The sequence below is a fragment of the Cyprinus carpio genome, chromosome B13 (assembly GCF_018340385.1).
Source record: "Cyprinus carpio isolate SPL01 chromosome B13, ASM1834038v1, whole genome shotgun sequence".
Classification (NCBI taxonomy): Eukaryota; Metazoa; Chordata; class Actinopteri; order Cypriniformes; family Cyprinidae; genus Cyprinus; species Cyprinus carpio.
Window position 1 is genome coordinate 6,954,979 of NC_056609.1, and position 7,555 is coordinate 6,962,533.

The 7,555-nt window shown below is 33.9% G+C and overlaps 1 long non-coding RNA gene across 1 annotated transcript; it reads left to right on the plus strand.

The window, feature by feature from the left end:
* The first annotated feature begins 744 nt into the window (after nucleotides 1-744).
* Nucleotides 745-2,916, plus strand: LOC109107787. The gene is made up of 3 exons (XR_006156204.1): nucleotides 745-954; nucleotides 1,392-1,494; nucleotides 2,813-2,916. It is a non-coding gene; the product is annotated as an uncharacterized LOC109107787 (long non-coding RNA).
* The last annotated feature ends 4,639 nt before the right edge of the window (nucleotides 2,917-7,555 follow it).

A 7,555-nucleotide genomic window follows, 5' to 3' on the forward strand; every position in this document is an offset into this window, starting at 1 on the left:
GATCTTGGTTGTGCTATCATTGTATCGTTGCTTGTCATTTTTTGTTCTTCAGTCTCACCACTATGTGTCAGTTTGCTGTCAGTTGACTATTATAACATTGCCTGGCAAATAAATGTTATTATTATTATTATTTTTATTTGTTCTGGATTCTTCTGAAATTGAGCATGTGGCACATCATTTGACTGAAAACTAATAAAAAACTGAAAACTGTATATATATAGCACTTATCTTATCCTCTTCCCTTTTGTTTTTCTGATTCTGATGCAGGATTTTGAGGACAGTGTAAAGACAGGAATATGAAGATGAGCTCAAAATATTGGAGAATAAATTACATTGAGAGTAAAGACAGCTGTGCTATTTGTCGTTTAAACTTAAATTACATAAAAACAGTGTTATAAATGTTGAATAAGAGTACAGAAAGACAGAAATAATGAAGAAGACTCTAAATTCATTATTCAGTCATAATTTCCTTAAATGTAGGATTTAAAATACATAAAAGTATATAATTATGTTAAATAATAATTATTACCTATTTATATGTTTGGTTTGGATTATTTGATATGATTTTGTCTGTCATTATTCAACTAACGTTCAAAGTTGACAAATGTAGCAGAAGGAGGTGAATGGAGAAGATTGCTCATCATCTGCAGGAGAGGGAGAACATGAAGAAACAGCAGGTGGCGCTAGTGCACTGTTTTAGTTTGGGATCTGCTGTTAGAAGGAAGAAGGAGAAAGCAGGTGTGTTTGTGCTTCACATTCCTGTCCAGTTGGTGGCGCTGCTGCACGAGATCTGTTGTGAACTGGACTTTGATTTTCTCCAAAATGAAGTCGTGTCAGGTGACAAACATCAATCGTGAAGATCGCACAGGTGTTTAACAGCGATCACAAACCGAAAGTGTTTTAAAGACTTCTGGATTCTGTTCTTGCAGCACAAGATCGTCTGAACTACTGCAAGTAAGTCTGAATACTTTTACCATTACACTTATTTAGGAGAATGATGAATAATTTGTTAAGTTACAACTTATACCTGTCTGTCGCCGAAGTAAAAAATGACCAAGAAGCAGAAATATATTAATAAAACAAACCGTTTAAAGACGATGATGTTAAAACATTTTTACAAGTCTGTAAAATATCCTGTTGTTCTGGATAGACAAGTCAATAAACACGAGCAAAACAAATGTTATTTTAAGCTTCTTAATGATCCGATAGTAATGTGTATGTAAATATATGTGTGTTGTGAGTGATCTGAAGAGATTATTACATGGTTGTATATTTGTAGCATATTTTATTTTTATGTTTACTGCTTGATAACTCAAAAATTCACCACTAGTTATTTTCTTCATCATTATTCCTCTGAATTATCATGATCTTGATCTCATTGTCATGTCCAGGTCATGATTAGCAATGATCGTCTTCAGAGACACAAAGTGTTGAGCTGTTCATCTGCAGTATGTCAGAGAAGAGAGGAAAGATGAGTCTCTCACAGAAACAGAGGTAAGACTGAGTCTGTTCTCAGAGAATCATTTTAAACGCTGCTGCAGTTTCAGAGGTTTGCTGGGAAAAAAACAAAACCTTAACAAACTTTGTTGTGTATTATTAACAAATGCTTTACAGTACTTCAAAGCTTCATAACTTCCTAATTAAAAATAACATTGATATTTTAAAAAATAGCCAATAAATGATAAATATCTCAGAATTGAGAATCAGTCATTTTACAGTCGTTTCTTCAGCACTGGGCATGTAGATAATTAAGTAAATTATTCAACATCAGTGATTTTGGTTTTTAGGTCATACTTTATTGTCAGACATTAATTTTTTTTAGTGTGTAATGTGTAATCTGTTTTGTGTAAGATCTTCAAAGTTACAAAGGTCATAGTCTCTTGCAAAGTGATTTATTCTATCTAACAGAGAACACTGATCCAGAAATGCCTAAAATACCTTGACTGAAGTCCAGATATTAATTTCACATATGTGTGCGTCACAATGTGAAATATTAACGTAATACTGTTCAAAGGTTTACACTCCGAGAAGACGAGGCTTCAGTGAGTTGTAGTGTTGTCGTCATGTTGTGGAGACGCTGTGTGTTTTGGATGTGAACGCAAACCTGCTTTGTTTGGAATCAGTGTTTATGATTTATTAATAACTCTGTTCCTGAGCCGTACGACCCAAAGGTTAGCTTGTGTACAGCACGCTTTATGAAGCTGCAGTGCATTTTCTCCCAGCTTCCTGTGTACAACATAAATACACTGTAAATAAAATACAATAAACCACACCTAAATAACTGTATTTTATGTTGACACTTCAGGACATAAAGTTGTTACAGTGAAGAAGAAAATGTATTACTTTATGAGATTGTATCTGAAAGGTAAGAGAGTTGCAAAATGAAAGCTTATCTTCTATGAAAAGTTCAGCTCAGACTTGGACTCGGGGTCAAAGGGATACGGTATTTATTACAATGACATTGTTACTGTTATTATTACACCCAATAAACAAAGTGATAAACTTTTAAAATAGTGTCATATAGTCCCTTTTATTGAAGTATGCTAACAGAACTGTGCTGACATTTCTGCTCTCCATTTTAGTCAAAAAAGAAAATGGAAAAATAAAATCAGTTAAAACCAGTAACACAATTACACACGCAGCCACAAGGAAGTATAAATTATCCATGGCAGCCAAACATGAATATGTCTTTCCATCTATCCATAGTCATAGTGTGTCTATACTGTGCTTCATTACCATCCTCAACAGTAAAACTCTTTAAATGAGACTGAAGAAGCAAAGTAGTAAAGTGTTTTCTTCTTTGTGTCATTAGTGTAAGATCAGGCTCACATGTTGCCAGTTCTGTGTCTGTGAAGAGTGACCGGTCAAAGGGTATAGTACCGGACTTCAGTGAAGAAACAGCATCACAAACCAAAATTGGTATTTGATGTTTTTTCTTATTTTTCTTTAAATATAGACTGTGTCACAAAAGTTTGCCAGGGAATAATTATCATAAATGTATAGTCCATAAATTTATCACAGTATTGTAAACATTTTAGCAAAGAAAAAAAAACAAGATATATTTTTCTCCTAAAATGCAGTATTTTCATTTATTTTATTTACTATCAGGTTTCAGTATGAAACATTAGATCCAGATTTACAGTCTCACAGGAACCACAAGAATTTTACAGACAGTCCCTGCAGATCTTCCAGGTAATCAAACACATTTTCAAGAATATTTAAGAATTATAATAAACAAATATTTATTGAATAAGAGTGTGACAGAAACTTCACATTTTTCTTTTTAGAACCTATAAAATAAGAATGAGAACCTATTTTTATTAATATTTATAGCAAATTATTGTTTGTCTCGCCTTGATTTTTGATGAATATTTTTAATAACTGAATAAATAATTTTGACCAATTATAGATGTTTTTTCTGTCATTCATTCTTGTCTTTGTAGGATCTTGAGATCAAAATAATCAAAATTTCTAAAGAAAGAACTGGAAAAGTTTAAGAAAATTTTACAAAAAGAGGACATGCAATACTTTGTGAAGGACTTTAATGAGAACAGATGCAGTATGAAAGAAGCAGCTCTTGATCTCACACTCAACTCCCTGAGAGAGATGAAGCAAGATGAAGCTGCTGATACTCTAGAAGGTAAGAAAACTCATTATCATCTGTCAGACTGTTACTTATAAATTAAGGAGAGAAAATAAGATTAAAAAATATCTGTTTTTTGTTTCTGTTTAGATGAGCTGTTCTTCATTCATCAGTTTAAAATGTAGCCTAAAGAAGAAGTATCAATGTGTATTTGAAGGAATTGCAAAGAAAGGAGCATATACACTTATGAAGAACATCTACACAGATCTCTATATCACTCAGGGTTTGTAGTGAACAGGTCAATACTGAACATGAGGTGAGACAGATTGAAGTTGCTTCCAGACGTCATGAATCACAGGAGATACAGGTTGAGTGCAAACATTTTTTGAAGCACCTGAAAAAGACAAGCAGATCAGAACTGTACTGACAAAAGGAGTTGCTGGCATCGGAAAATCAGTCTCTGTGCAGAAGTTTGTTCTAGACTGGGCTGAAGGAAAAGAAAATCAAGATATCAGCTTCATATTTACTCTTCCATTTAGAGAGATGAACATAAAGGAGCAAGAAAAACTAAGTTTGATGGACCTTATAACTCAGTTTTTCCCAGAGACAAAAGGACTGGACCTTACAAGAAGAAATCAATTCAAAGTCTTGTTCATTCTTGATGGTTTGGATGAATTTCGTCTTCCTCTAAACTATGATGGTAATGAAGTGTGGTCTGATGTTTCATCACCAGCCTCTCTGGATGTTCTCCTGACGAACCTCATCAAGGGAAATCTGCTTCCTTCTTCTCTCATCTGGATCACCACTAGACCAGCAGCTGCCAGTAAGATTCCTTTTGACTGTATCGACCGGCTGACAGAGATACGAGGATTCATGATGCACAAAAGGAGGAGTACTTCAGAAAAGAATCACGGACGAGAATCAGGCCAAAGAAATCATTGATCATGTTAAACAATCAAAGAGTCTCTTTATCATGTGCCACATCCCAGTCTTCTGCTGGATTTCAGCCACTGTTCTCCAGAACATTTTAGAGGAGAAAATAAATAATGTTGTGAAAAACAGTCAGGCTGATGATGCCTCCAAAACACTACAGGAGTCAAATACTGAAAGACACTCCTAAGACTCTGACACAAATGTACACCACACTTCCTCAGATTTCAGATCCAGCAGAGCAGACGAAAGTATGATGGAGAATACACACCAGATGTTTCCTGGGATAAAGATGCCATCTTTTCACTGGGGAACTGGCATTTGATCAGCTGGAAAGAAACAATGTGATCTTCTATGACACAGATCTGGAAGCCTGTGGTATTGACGTCTATAAGGCTTCAGTGTACTCAGGCATGTGTACCCAGATCTTTAAAGAGGAAACAGGGATTGTTCTTGGTACCATGTACTGCTTCGTTCACTTGAGCATTCAAGAGTTTATTGCAGCAATTTATGCACATCTGTTTCTAGACATAAATAAGAAATATGTGTTTGATCATGACTCTACAGAACAAGAAAACAAAAGTGAAACCATGATTGATTTGCTCAAGACTGCAGTGGACAAGGCACTAGAGAGTGATAATGGACACCTGGATCTTTTTCTTCGATTCCTCCTTGGTTTATCACTCCAGTCCAATCAGAGACTCTTACAGGGTCTGTTGATGCAGCAAAATGGAAATGAGCAGAGCAAAAAGGAAATTAGTTCAGTACATCAAGCAGAAATTTGAAGCTAATCTGTCTCCAGAGAGATCCATCAATCTGTTGTACTGTCTGAATGAACTGAACGACCCAAACTCTGGTGAAAGACATTCAGACACACCTTAGCAAAGGAAGTCTCTCATCTGCTTATCTTTCACCTGCCCAGTGGTCTGCTTTGGTCTTTGTGTTGTTGACATCAGAGGAGGAGCTGGAGGAGTTTGAGCTTCAGAAATTCAAGAAATCAGACGAGTGTCTCATTAGATTATCAGCAGTCATCAAAACCTCCAAAAGAGCTCTGTAAGTTATTTAATATTTTTGTCATGTCATGTTCTCATCTTAAAATTGCGTTAATCTACATTGATACAGTAGGTGGCCAACCAAATGATCGTTCTGCCACCGCAAGTGCTGCTGCCGCCGTGTCTGCAAAGTGCATTTGCAGCTTTTGACAGCTGAGTGGCGCTTTAACCACAAGTTAAGTCAACAAGTGCATCAAGCACATTTTCACAATAGCCGTCAGCTTTGGCCTCACGATGTGTTACATTTGACGGCTGCAGTCGGGGAAAAATGAAAGAAAGAAACACTGTAGTTAAAATATTTAATATTCACAGATGAAAGTTTAGTATGTATGAAGTAATGTCCATTTCTTAGAATGAATTCAAGCAGGATAAATGTCAGCCTATGAGCCTGTGCTTATATTTTCTCTAAGCTATTTAGCATAAATCTGAAAATTTCCACTCATAAATGAAGGATGGGTACTAGAGCACAACTGCAACATGGGACAAGCGTGTTCACTCACACACACGCACACACATACACACACATACATGGGGTAGACATAACACACACACACACACACACACACACATTACACACAGAGAATTTCTGCAAATTTTTGTAACATAATTTACACTTACATAAAAGCAGACAATTCAACCAACATCAGACAACAACAAATTCTAACCTTTGACACAAAATATAGATTTTTTTAATATATTTTAGAATGTTTTAAATATATATATTCACTTATCTATATATATATATATATATATATATATATATATATATATATATATATATATATCATAAAGTTTGCGAGGAGAAGTTAGGAAACATGAAGAAAAATTTAGTTGAACTGAACTGACAAATTAATGAGTCCCTATATGGACCTCTTCTGGATATATGCGGTCATTGCACATTCTTTCTTTACCTCTATTCCTAAAGTTTTTCCTCTAACCTGCAAATGGCAGTATTCAGTGCCCTAACACATGGACCAATATCTAGAAACCTCTTATATTTAATTTAGGTCATTAACTAAGTGATTTTTTTTTTACCATAAGTCATGTATGGCGTAGTTGACTAATTGTGCAGTTAATAGGTAAAAAACTATCAAATATCCACAAAAAACACATAAATGTATAGTTAAGTAAAAAAAAAAAAATAATATATAATTATTATATATATATATATATATATAATATATATATATATATATATATATATATATATATATATATATATACAGAGCTGGGGTATTAACGTATTACATGTAATCTGGATTACGTAATCAGATTCCAAAAAACTCAAGTACTTGTAATATACTCGTAATCAGACTACAGTTTACTTTTTTATGGATTACATGATTATTTTTTATTTACACAATGGTAATAAGTTGTTCACAAATTCATTGATTCTCCTAAATTTCCTTTTTTTTAACATGTATATTTTACCTGCCAACATATATACATTCGTGATTCTTCGAGTTTTGCCGGCAGAGAAGGGGAGGGGTTGTCAGAATCGAAGACATTAGCGCTTAATAAATCAGCAACAAGATAATGGAAAATGGATGGGGGAACATAGCCTTAATATGTTCTTTAATATATTTTTTTGAAATGATGATTTTTCGTCATTGTTACTACCCTATACACTTCAAGTGTTTTGAGATGAAAATATTTAACTTAGTTATGGTCCTTTAATATATTCAATATTTGACCTGGCAGTGATATTGCTGTGAATTTTATGTTTTTCAATATTGGTTTTTGTATGTGTAGCTGTTTTCTAAATTTACTTAATTATAAGTAAATATCCTTTAAAATCATTAGATGTGATTTTTGTTTTATTTAGTAGCAAACACTAAAAGCAAGGTACATTAGTGTTAGTATTTTGAAAGTATTAACTGTCCATTACATTGCACTTGAAAAAGAAGTTATTGTGGCTCTTGTTGGTGAATTAAATATATTTTGTGGAATATATATTTTTCTTTGTATAGGTCAAAATAGTACAAGATTA